At 42.4% G+C, this 13,529-nt stretch overlaps 1 long non-coding RNA gene across 2 annotated transcripts; it reads right to left on the reverse strand.

Annotated features, from left to right (window-relative positions):
• Nucleotides 1–4,714: 4,714 nt before the first annotated feature.
• LOC127495301 (uncharacterized) lies at nt 4,715–13,327 on the reverse strand. 2 transcript variants are annotated; one of them, XR_007925103.1, is made up of 6 exons: nt 13,074–13,327; nt 12,847–12,908; nt 12,362–12,492; nt 5,416–5,484; nt 5,189–5,250; nt 4,716–4,836 (listed from the first exon to the last, which is right to left on the reverse strand). It is a non-coding gene; the product is annotated as an uncharacterized LOC127495301 (long non-coding RNA). The 2 variants fall into 2 exon arrangements; XR_007925104.1 differs by lacking the exon at nt 12,362–12,492 and having other exon boundaries at nt 4,715–4,836; nt 13,074–13,325.
• Nucleotides 13,328–13,529: the final 202 nt, after the last annotated feature.

Raw genomic sequence — 13,529 nt, forward strand, 5'->3', positions numbered from 1 at the left:
AGATCAATAATGGTATCTATGTAATAACATGCTAGCTGGAAAGGATGAAGATTATTAGTGTAGGTCAGGCTCAAATATACCCACAAGTCATTGCGTTTAGTCGCAAGGCTCCATCTGATTCAATTTGTAATTGTTTACTCTGGAGGGAAGATTACATTCACAGGGCCCAGCATTACTGTAATTTTCTTTCTTTTTTTTTTTTTTTCTTTTTTTTTAAATTAAACTGACCAAATACAATGAATAGCTCAAAGTTAGGAGCGGAAACAGTGCTGAAATGTAATTAAAGGAAAGGAAATGGATTTTTGAGCGTCTGTTATGAGAAACGCAATCTTGCACACTACATTTATGGATTTGGCACTTAACAGTACGATAGCATCTACATTTGGATTTAAAGAGGCTGTTATGACAGCAGGGGCCACCGAGGCCTGCGAGTAACTGCACCATTGACTTTGAGTCATGTATCACAAATAATGTTTTTCAATGCCAATGACCTAACAGCTGTGCTGAGAACAGAGGAGAAGTGGCTACTGTAGCTCTCACACTGTGAGTTTTGAACCAAAATACAGTTTTTTTTTCTCTAAAAGTGTTTTTGTGTGTATGTGTGTTTAAAACGTAGTTTAAAACTGTCTTTGCATAAAGACATTTTGTGTAAAAAAAAAATATATATATATATATATCAGGCATGTTTGTTTATGTCTATATCAGTCAATCATTAGATAGATTGATCTATCTATCTATCTATCTATCTATCTATCTATCTATCTGTCTGTCTGTTTTTTTGTGTGTTTAAAATGTAGTTTAAAACTGTCTTTGCATAAAGATATTTTGTGTAAAAAAAATGATCAGGCATGTTTGTTTATTTATATATCAGTCAATCATTAGATCTATCTATCTATCTGTCTCTGTCTGTCTGTCTATCTGTCTGTCTATCTATCTATTTATCTATCTGTCTCCGTCCGTTCGTCCGTCTGTCCGTCCATCTGTCTATCCGTCTGTCTGTCTGTCGGTCTGCCTGTCTACCTGTCTGTCTGTCTCTCCGTCTGTCTCTCCGTCTGTCTGTCTGTCTGCCTATCTGTCTGTCTATCCATCTGCCCGTATGTCTGGCCTATCTATCTATCTATCTATCTATCTATCTATCTATCTATCTATCTATCTATCTATCTATCTCCGTCCGTCTATCCTTCTGTCTGTCTCCCCGTCTGTCTGTCTGTCTGCCTATCTGTCTGTCTATCCATCTGCCCGTATGTCTGGCTGCCTATCTATCTATCTATCTATCTATCTATCTATCTATCTATCTATCTATCTATCTATCTATCTATCTATCTATCTATCTCCGTCCGTCTGTCTATCCTTCTGTCTGTCTGTCTGTCTGTTGGTCTGCCTGTCTACCTGTCTGTCTGTCTCTCCGTCTGTCTGTCTGTCTGCCTATCTGTCTGTCTATCCATCTGCCCGTATGTCTGGCCGCCTATCTATCTATCTATCTATCTATCTATCTATCTATCTATCTATCTATCTCCGTCCGTCTGTCTATCCTTCTGTCTGTCTGTTGGTCTGCCTGTCTACCTGTCTGTCTGTCTCTCCGTCTGTCTGCCTATCTGTCTGCCTATCTGTCTGTCTATCCATCTGCCCGTATGTCTGGCCGCCTATCTATCTATCTATCTATCTATCTATCTATCTATCTATCTATCTATCTATCTATCTATCTATCTCCGTCCGTCTGTCTATCCTTCTGTCTGTCTGTCTATCCGTCTGTCTGTCTGTCTTTCTGTCTTTCTGTCTGTCTGCCTATTCGTCTGTCTGTCTGTCCGCCTGCCTCTCTGCCTGTCCGTCCGTCTGTCTGTCTATCCGTCTGTCTGTCTGTCTATCTGTCTGCCTGTCTGCCCATTTTTCAAAAAACAAGTGCTAAATGAACATTTTCTTGAAAAATATTGGTGTAAATCTTTAATATGGAATGCAGGGAGTATGATGAAAAAACATGGATAATCAGAACTTTTTTTTTTTCTAAAAGTTGGTTATATTTTTTAATTTTGCATTTATTAAAACATATTATGTGGATTAAAAATCAGTGGGCCTTCACAGCAGCTGTTCTCTAGAGCTCAGGTAATTCAGCAAGTGCTCTCACCTTCATTTGTCTTAATTCACTACAACCCTGGGTGCCATTCTGTAGCACACTTGTTTTTAATCATGGGTGCTGGCCAGAATTTGCATACTATCTTGTTCTTGTCATTATTGTGCCAGCATAGGTCATTTTCTTAAGTTATCCACTTGCCTCTGAGGAAGATTAAAACTCCAAAGTTTAGTTCCTTGTATTTATCACATGGAAACAGTGCCACAGAAAGTTCTGATACCATTTAAAAATATTTAAAAATTAACCATTCATTCTCCTTAAAAAATTTCTGTGGAGGATCAAAAGGTGATGTTTTTAAGGATGATTTTAAAATACTCCTATTTTATTATGCAGAGGTATAGTCATTTCAAAGTCAGCATGAAATGGAAATTCAAATCTATTTTATAAATGCATGTTTTAGATGTTATTGTGAACCGATTCATCCTTGTATATGTTTTACATACCTTTTTTGACCTTATAATTTTAAGGGGTCATATTATGTTTTTTATTTGTACTTTTTCAACTTTCTTTAGTGTGTAATTTTGCTGTTTGAGCATGAAAAAGGTCTGCAGTTACAAAGCACAGATTCCTTCCAAGGGGGGTTATTTTCTACATCAGTGCGCACTGCCTCTATTGTAGTCTTAAGCTTTCTTCCAGGAAGGAACACATCACAATATTCCTAATTTAAATAACACCCAGGATACGCATACAAGGGGCAAGGCCTGGTTAAGTTGCATTAGTAGTGTGTTGTCGCCATGTCCAAGAAACACATTTTTTTTCCCACCTTGAATCTAAACCCCCTTTTTAAGCCTTCCTAAGGCGGGTGAACTTAGGAGACAGTAGATAAAATGTATTTTTAACACTATTCCTCAGCCGTACAACCACAACCTACCTTTTTTCTAACGACTGCTTTCTGAATCATGCAGGTCAGATATTATAAATGACACAGTTATAACATTGAAAATGTAAGAGAGGTATACTGTAAATAAAGAATTACCACTGTGAGACGTCCTGCACAAGTCGTGATTGCGAAGGTGGTTCGGGTTGATCAGCTTGTTCTTCTTCCAGACTTATGCTTGAACTGATACGGAAAAGCTGATGCCATAGTTAGCCTAGTTACAGTAGTGTTTACAGTGCATCAGGAAGCCTCCCGAGTGGATGCTCTCCAGTTATGGTAAAGGGCATTACATTTCTGCTCAAGCGGTAGACTAATCACAGCAGACTGGGGCCGGCTGACCAATCAGAGCATGCTCTGCTTTTCAAAAGGTAGGTTTTAAAGAAGCTGAAACAAAAACAGAGCTTTCAGACAGAGGGTGAAAACAGGTGCTGCAACAATGTAAATTAAAAGAAAAATGAGTTTTTTGAACATTAAATGACGTAAACATATTCAAGTACATGCCATCACAAAATTATGAAATTGTAAATGAGCATAATAGGACCTCTCTAAAAACATCCAAACTGAATCTTCTAGTGAAGACGACAGACTTTTCTCTGGTGACGCATGCTAGAATTCTCCAATTAGGACATAAGTGATTAAATACCAAATGACAATTAAATACAAATTATTATATAAAAAACACAAAGTAATATAGTAAAACAAAAATGCTTTCTAATGGAGGGTTACATTTTGGATGTCAAGATATCACATAAAAATGCAAATAGTGTTTCAAAACTGCCCGTTTAACAAAGAATGACAAAGACACAATCAAACAGTAATGCTGTTCCATGAAGCAGAACATTTCTGACTTCTCTAACTAATGTACGTAGACTTTCATCTGCACTGGCGAGTGCTAATGTCTGCAGAGATCCAAATCTGATGATGATTAGTCATGCTCGCATTTCCATTCAAGACCCATTTTCACACACTGGGCTCTGCATTAAAATGAAACAAGAGTGTACCCCTCACATTATGCAGTCGCAAAGAACAAGAGTTATTCCTGACACACAGCTTCTGTTTTTGAAAGGGAACCAAATTAGCATTCAGCCTCTAGATAAAATGTCATTCTGGGACTCAGCCATCTTCATAATACTATAATTAGTATTTCATACGCATTATCATCTTCTCTTGATGAGATAACTGCATTTATTAAGAAATCTGCCTTGTCCACCACTGGTAGCCAGTGATTCCAGTTATAGGATATTACCTTCATAATGGAATTTGCACTTGGAATTATGGGAATCCTTTGTAACGAAGGCCAGCTAGTAAGAGCTGTGTGTGTAAACCTCACTACCTTGGCCTCAAAAGGGTTCTTTAGTGACTGATGCTAGAGATTGTGGTCTTTAGTGTCCTTGTTAGCATGCCCGCCTCATATGCCAGTTCGAATCCCACTGGGAGTGGTATGAGTAGACCCAGAGGGGTTACATTGGTGCCGTGACCCGGGTGGGAATGAGGTTTAGAGGGGTGAGTGTTACGGAGGCCAGCTAGTAAGAGCTGTGTGTGTAAACCTCACTACCTTGGCCTCAAGAGGTGTATTAGCAACTGACACTAGAGATTATGGTCATTAGCGTCCTTGTTAGTGTAGCAGATCCGATTCTGCACATAAGAAAATCCACTCTGGAGACAACAGGCCAGCTCCAAAAAAAACAGCATTTATTTACCTGAAACACATAGGACACTTGATAAGAGAAACATCCGTTGCGCTAACTTCTTCCGTTAAACACAACTATGGCTGGAAGAAGAGAGAGAAAATGTGCGTCCTGCCTCATCAGCGTCCACTCGCGGTCTGAGGCTAATGTTACAACAATTTATGTTTAACATTGTGTAATACATTTAAACCCATAAAATAAGGAAATTAAAATAAAGTGACTGATTATACATCACTGTCAATTGTTGTCTCATTTGTATTATTAACAATGAATGATGCATAAAATTAATGTAAACATTCTCCCAAAGCATCATACACATTCACAATGACACTATAGAAAAGTGAAATCAGTGCATTATACAAATGTAAAGCAATTAAATGCACTATAGAAAAGGGGGGATAGAAAAATAGTACTGATAATATATTCAAATTTAGTCCATAACATTATAAACCAAATTCTATAATTTTATACAATGAGTTAAAGAACTGAACATACCTGAAACACATAGGACACTTGATAAGAGAAACATCCGTTGCGCTAACTTCTTCCGTTAAACACTGTGTACAAGCCATGAGTTAATTAGCTCCACGTGCGTCAGACAAGAATTGCATAAAACTCGCATAATTTGACCAATACACAAAAATATATTTGTATACTTGACTCAGAACACATTTCGTTTTATATTTCATGAACTTTGACCAAATAACCAACTTTAAACATACCAACTATGGCTGGAAGAAGAGAGAGAAAATGTGCGTCCTGCCTCATCAGCGTCCACTCGCGGTCTGAGGCTGACGCAACTCACGCACTCCCAAAAAAGAATAGTGCGCAACACAGACAAGCATCCCATTCGAACAAACGCTACAATCAATGGTTCCCACTCACAACATAACATGACCTGTGCAGGAATCTAACACTCAGTGAAATTAATTGACTTAAAATAACTAGAAAAATAGTTTTGGGAAGTTCACTGCACAAAAATAAAATATGATAAAATAAAATAATCTCTTTCCAACAGGCTACATTCACCCCCCTGAACTTCACAAAACTAGTCTAAGACTAGTGACTCAATGACACTGGGGATGTGATCACACTGACAAAATTACAGCATCCGTACGCAACATACACGTTACCCAACAAACTGGGAGAGCGACAAAAGAAAGTTGGCCAGACTCTCAAGTGTCTGCCCGCAAAAGAAGTGCCATAAACACTACTACAAAGATACTTGAATTGATCACCAATTATATTATACCCCAGATGAATAACAACTGATAGGAAATTTTCACCCCACACTTAGGAAGCTTTTGACCCGAGAAGGCTGAGCAAAGGGCTACGTAGGAGAGTTTTCTGGGTCATAATTTGAATCAGTCTATTAACTGGTTTTACAAATCTGCCAGCCCTAGTTCTGACTTGGTGGGCTGTCTCGGTTAAAGGCTGAACAATCTCTCCAGAGACTCCATCAGGTGGCATGGCCTCTTCCGTGTCAAGCTCAACTTCCTCCACATCCACAGTAGAAATTTCAGGCTCAGAGTTCTGAACGGTTTCCCGATTCTCACATCCGAGAACCGATCCATCAGGGACATGCTCTAGTCCTGTTCTAGAACTGGGTTCTCTGGTTTCCTCTTCTACTGATGAGCTTAATGGACAAGCTGGGGAATGAACTGACCCAACAGTTTCGTTACCAGCATCCTCCGATTCATTTAAAGTAGTGTCAATCACTGACTCATCAGTCTCACAGCCCGACTTAGAGTCGTCGAAGGCCGGTTCTACACAGTCTTCCCTCCTGTCAACAGGTAAGAAGTTGGCTCGTAAGAGCAAGTTTCTGTGAACCACCTTCTCCTGTTTGGTCCGAGTGTTCCTCACACGGTAGGTATGACATCTTGTATCCACAGATGCCACAACATGCAAAGTTGAGTCCCATTTGTCAGCTAGCTTGCGTCGCCCACGCTCTCCTTTGTTGGCGAGCAACACATAATCGCCCTCCTCAATATCATGGCCTCTGACGTCTTTGTTGTAATAGTCAGTTTGTCGCTGCTGACTCTCATTGTTGTTGGCCTGAGCAAGTAACATAGCTTCTTTGAGATCGTCCTTCATTTTCCTGACATACTGGTCATAGTCTGTGACATTGTTATCCCGATCCACGCTCTGGAACATCAAATCGACAGGCAGTCTAGGAATCCGACCATACATGAGGAAAAACGGGGCAAAGCCGGTTGACTCGTGTGCAGTACAGTTGTAAGCGAACGTCAAGGTTTGCAGCATTTGCGGCCAGTCTTGTTTGGTTCTCGGAGGCAACGCCCTGATCATATTACCCAAGGTGCGATTGAACCTCTCAACTTGGCCATTGCCCATCGGGTGATATGCTGTGGTCCGTGACTTCTGTACGCCAGCAATTTGTAAAAGTTCCTTAATCAACCTGCTTTCAAAGTTCGCTCCTTGGTCTGAGTGGATTCTTTGTGGAAATCCATAGACACAAAAGAACTTATCCCATAAGTGACGAGCGACTTGAGCTGCTGACTGGTTCTTGCACAGGAAAGCATTCGCCATTTTCGTGAAGTGGTCTGTTACCACTAATACATTGACACTCTTGCCAGAAGAATCCTCAGCACACCAGAAGTCAACACATACTAATTCCAATGGGCTGGTAGTTCTAATGCTTTCCAAAGGGGCTCTTCCCTCTGGTTCAGGGGTTTTGCTGACCACACAACGTTGACAGCATCTTACATACTCTCGAGTGTCACTCTCCAAACTGACCCATGAAAATCTCTGTCTTGCCAAAGACAATGTTCTTCCTTGGCCTTGATGGCCTGCCTCGTCGTGGATGCCGCACAGGACTACACTGACCAGTGAATCAGGGACTATGAATTGGTGACGTGTAAACTTAGTTACTGGATCCTTGCAGATGCGGTACAATATACCATCCAAAAGCTTTAGTCTGTCCCATTGCTTCAGCAGCCTCAGAGCCTTGTAAGGTTCTCTAGCTCTTTCTCTACGAGACGGTCTCCTACCTCGGCACACATAGAAGAGAACTCTTGAAAGCACGTGATCACCTTCCTGCTTCTCTCGAAGCTCTTTCAGTGAGTAGACAGGTAAGGGGTTCTGACCAACTGATAATGTCTGTTGGATTTCTTGAGCAAGCCAAGATATAACTCTATTTTGTGCTCCCACTTCCCACTGTACATGAGCTTCCAAAACAGCAGAAACCTGATCGGAGGACAAGGAACACTGATCCAAAGGATGTCCAACACACTGGCAGTTTGCGCTGAGCCTAAAGGAACTCTGAACCGTCTCCTCTCTTATCTGTTCAGACTGTTCGAGCAGATGGTTGTAGGGCTCTGCCACTAGTCTCTGACTCACACGGCTGGGGACAAATGGTTGACGGCTCAATGCGTCAGCGACCACATTTTTGGCACCAGGTATATACTTAATGTCGAAGGTGTACGGGGCCAACTTAGCCACCCACCTCTGTTCGCACGCATCTAGTTTCGGCTTTGTTAGGATATAAGTCAACGGATTATTGTCCGTCCAGACTGTAAAAGGATGTCCCTTTAGCCAATGGCTAAATTTATCACAGACGGACCATTTCAGTGCTAGAAACTCAAGACGGTGCGCGGGGTAGTTTGACTGAGCCCGTGTGAGTGCCTTACTAGCAAAGGCGACAGGTCGTGCCGTAGACTCCCCTTCAGGTATTTGTGATAATACCGCCCCTATACCATCCAAAGAGGCATCCGTAGAAAGAATGAATGGGTGGGTGAAGTCAGGGTGGGCTAACACCACGGAGTTCAAAAGAGCTGACTTGAGCTGTTCAAAGGATTGAACACACTCTCTAGTCCAGTCTGACGGGCTGAGTTTCCTGAAGACAGTGCCTCCTTTTGAGTAGCCCTTTTTTCCTTTGGCTGCGGCAGTTAAAGTGAACAGTGGTTTGGCGATACTGGAACAGTTAGGGATGAACCGTTGGTAATACATGACCATACCCAAAAAGGATTTGATCTTCCTTGGTGAGGGTGACACTCCATCATCCATCATGAGGTTCTGTTCGGTGACGGCGGTAATGGCTGCAATTTTGTCGGGATCGGTCGCGACTCCATGCTCATTCACGACATGGCCGAGAAATCTGACACTCCGTCTCAGGAAGTAGCATTTCTTAGGTGCCAACTTCAACCCATGAGTACTCAATCTGTCAAAAACCATCTCCAACCTTTCCAAGGCTTTTTGTTCACTGGGAGCCACCACTAGAAGATCATCCAAGTAGCACAGCAGAGTAAGGAAGTTTTGGTCTCCAAATATACTCATCATAAGCTGCATGAAACTCGCTGGGCTGTTGCATAGCCCCTGTGGAAGACGATTGAACTCATAGAGACCTATAGGTGTGGTAAAGGCTGTAAGTCTCTTGTCTTCCTCACACATGGAGATGTTGTAGAAGCCAGATGTGAGGTCCATTGCGCTGAACAAAGCGTTCTTTCCCAGGGCAGCAAGACAATCGGCTTGATGAGGAAGAGGGTGTGCGTCCTTTATCGTGCGTGAATTCAGCCAGCGATAATCAACGCAGATGCGGAGGTCGCCACTCTTCTTCCACACAAGAACCAAGGGAGAGGCCCACTCACTGCTGGATTTGCGAATGATGTCTCGTTCTTCCATCTCTGATAATACTTCCCGTAGCTTCTGATAATGCCCTGGTGGCACACGCCGATAAGGTAAACGGAAAGGGCGGTTGTCAGACAGATGGATGCGATGCACAAAGTCTTTCGCTCTCCCACAGTCTAGCTTGTGCTTTGAGAATATATGTTCAAACTTCTGGACCAAGCGCAATAACTGACCTTTCCATTGAGGTGACACTTCGCAAGAATCAATGTCTAAGTCACTCAATCCCATCTTCTGCAGAATGTCCCGGACATCTGAGTCAGGTGATCCATCATGCAGAGATTGACACTGTGTTTCGACAGTTGTAAAGGGTCGCTCAGAATCCAATTCCAAATCCTCTAACGCCACACAAGGAGAAACATTGACAACCTTAGAATTTTTCTTCAGAGTGATAGGCTTGTCATACGGGTTGAGCATTCTCACCGGTACCCATCTATCAGCGGTCATGGAAACCACCACACGTCCCACAATGATATCTTTTTTATGGGTTGGCGACTTGGTTGGTTCAATCAACACTGCACTGCCCTCAGAAATAGGCGTTGTAGGAGGTAACTTGGCCCACACCAGGTGTTCCCGCTTAGGCAGCAGCGTGACTGCTTGAACCAGTTTGGCAGTTCCTATGATGTCAGGCATCTCATCACCTCGCCATCTGTTAAGACCAGAAAGTACATTGAGGAACTGTTCAACATCAGAATCTTTAGTTGATTCAGGCCTGTTCACTACACGCCAGTATGAGGGGTTCTGCTTAAACTGGCTCAAGATGAATTTAAGAACGTTGGTGCCCAGTATCAACTCATCCCGTTGGCCCGTAACAACCAGCGTAGGTACACTGACCTCGTACTCATACACTCTCATCTTCAGCTGGTATGTACACTTTGGCACAACCTGAACTCCACCACATCCAACCAGCATAATATTGGCCTGCATCTCACACTGATCCAGAGACAAGCCAGCATCCAGTAAACGGGATTCAGCAACTTCGCTAATGGTGCAAGCCATAGAGCCGCTGTCCAACAAGGCTCTTAGAGGGACGCTGTCATTGACTAAAACGTCAGTATAGAAAAGGCTGTCTGCCCGTGCCAACTGGGTCACGTTCTGAAACAGAACCATATTATCACTTGTCACAGACTTACAAATCGACTCATATATGCTTGATACATCATCTTGGAGGGTATGAAATTCTTCACCCACACTATCCCCTCCCAAGTGTAGGTGCGTCAGTTTCCCTGAACCTGAGGGTGGCTCCCAGACTCTGCACTTTTCCTAGGGCAATCCCTGCGCTGGTGACCAACTTCTAAACAGATCAGACATCTTTTCTCTGACATGCAGTGTGACCGTGTGGAATGGGTTCTCTCACCGCAAACACGACATCTGGACGGACGTGACCAAGAGGGCAATTGCGGTCTATTAGGAGCAGCCTGTGCATTAGTACGGTCAAGCACCCTTTCCAGCATGCTGAGCACTCGCTCTAACGTACCCGTGTCAGTCAAGACCGTATGTGGAGGCGGAGTGGTGATCTCAGGCTTAGTGGTCTGGGTACTGGGGATGCAGGCTGCTGCGTTCACTGCAGTATTGTCCACAGTAGTGGTCTCTGTGTGAGTGACGGCGGCAGTAGCTACTTGGAATGAACGGCCAGGGACAGAGTAAGAGTGTAGTTTCTTTGTTCTCAGCTCCCTTTGATGCTCATCAATCGCTTCCTGAACCTCTGCTGATGACCACTTGGTGATAGGCTTGCATCTGAACACACTAGAAAGATCAGCATCAGGGCAGTTTCTAATAAACATCATTGTGATTTCTTGTGAAATGTTTTTCATTCCACCACCCTGTTTCTGCAGGTGATTATCAGCGATTTCGGCTGCATTGTTGAGACGGACCCAATAGTCGACGGGGCTTTCTTTGTCATGTGGCAGAGTGGAGTAGAAGTCTGCCAGTGGGAGACAAGACTCTGGGCTTTCACTGAAATAGCGTAAGAGCATTGTGTAAATGGTCTCGGGAGTAACAACCAAGTCAGGTGAGGGATTACTTTTTAGCCCTACTTTGACTATGTTTTTAGCTCTACCCAAAAGATGATTCAAGATTTCATTGGCGTGCTCTGCCTTCGGGTGATCGCACTTCTGTAAGTAAACCTCCATTAACTCTATCCACTCATGAACAGTATGTTTATCTGTACCATCACCACGGAAAATAGGAGGCTCCCTATTATCAGATCGGACAATCAGATTCAACCTGGATAAGTCAAGAGTAGTGCTAGCCAGCTCGCTTTTGACTGTTTCGGGGGTAGTCTGATGCCCCAGATCAGAAGGACTACGATCAGCTAAGAGCCGGTCCAAAATACTATTACCAATTTGGCTACCAAGCTCCTCAAGTAGCTCTGTTATCTGCAAGCGAGAATCATCATTTATTGGGGTAGGTGTGAATGATGAAGCACCAAAGTTTACTTTTTCCCCCATTGGTGAAAGGCTAAATTTGACATCGCCAATTTGATCATTTTCTTTACGTCTCACAACAGCATCTGGACTGCTGAAACCTCTACCCCTCCCCAAGACTGGTGTAGACATGTTGTACATTTTACTTTCTGTAATCACCTGTACATAAATTGATTCAATTGTCTTAATGATTCAATGTCCGATCCTCAAGTCAATGTCTTAATGATTCCGTGTGTGATTCAAAAGTCAGTGTCTTAATGATTCCGTGTATGATTCAAAAGTCAATGTATTAGTGATGTAAAAGAACCTGAACGTTACTGAAATGTGGAAACTTCATCAATTGATGCTGGAAGGCAGGACTCCATCCCAACTTGACAACTGGCAACAACTGCAACAACTGGCAACGACCGGCTTGTTGAATCCAGGGGGGTCACAGCAACAACTCCACGTAAACGGACAACACCCGGTGATCGGCTGTGGCTGATCAGTTGTATCCAAGATGGTCACGGCACCAGATTTATGTAGCAGATCCGATTCTGCACATAAGAAAATCCACTCTGGAGACAACAGGCCAGCTCTAAAAAAAACAGCATTTATTTACCTGAAACACATGGGACACTTGATAAGAGAAACATCCGTTGCGCTAACTTCTTCCGTTAAACACAACTATGGCTGGAAGAAGAGAGAGAAAATGTGCGTCCTGCCTCATCAGCGTCCACTCGCGGTCTGAGGCTAATGTTACAACAATTTATGTTTAACATTGTGTAATACATTTAAACCCATAAAATAAGGAAATTAAAATAAAGTGACTGATTATACATCACTGTGTCAATTGTTGTCTCATTTGTATTATTAACAATGAATGATGCATAAAATTAATGTAAACATTCTCCCAAAGCATCATACACATTCACAATGACACTATAGAAAAGTGAAATCAGTGCATTATACAAATGTAAAGCAATTAAATGCACTATAGAAAAGGGGGGATAGAAAAATAGTACTGATAATATATTCAAATTTAGTCCATAACATTATAAACCAAATTCTATAATTTTATACAATGAGTTAAAGAACTGAACATACCTGAAACACATAGGACACTTGATAAGAGAAACATCCGTTGCGCTAACTTCTTCCGTTAAACACTGTGTACAAGCCATGAGTTAATTAGCTCCACGTGCGTCAGACAAGAATTGCATAAAACTCGCATAATTTGACCAATACACAAAAATATATTTGTATACTTGACTCAGAACACATTTCGTTTTATATTTCATGAACTTTGACCAAATAACCAACTTTAAACATACCAACTATGGCTGGAAGAAGAGAGAGAAAATGTGCGTCCTGCCTCATCAGCGTCCACTCGCGGTCTGAGGCTGACGCAACTCACGCACTCCCAAAAAAGAATAGTGCGCAACACAGACAAGCATCCCATTCGAACAAACGCTACAATCAATGGTTCCCACTCACAACATAACATGACCTGTGCAGGAATCTAACACTCAGTGAAATTAATTGACTTAAAATAACTAGAAAAATAGTTTTGGGAAGTTCACTGCACAAAAATAAAATATGATAAAATAAAATAATCTCTTTCCAACAGGCTACATTAGCATGCCCGGCCTCCTGTGCTGGTTTGAATATCACTTGGAGCGGTATAAGTAGATCCAGAGGGGTTACATTGGTGCCGTGACCCGGGTGGGAGAGAGGTTTAGAGGGGTGAGTGTAATGGAGGCCAGCTAGTAAGAGCTGTGTGTGTAAAC

The sequence above is a fragment of the Ctenopharyngodon idella genome, chromosome 15 (genome assembly GCF_019924925.1).
Source record: "Ctenopharyngodon idella isolate HZGC_01 chromosome 15, HZGC01, whole genome shotgun sequence".
In the NCBI taxonomy this organism is placed as follows: Eukaryota; Metazoa; Chordata; class Actinopteri; order Cypriniformes; family Xenocyprididae; genus Ctenopharyngodon; species Ctenopharyngodon idella.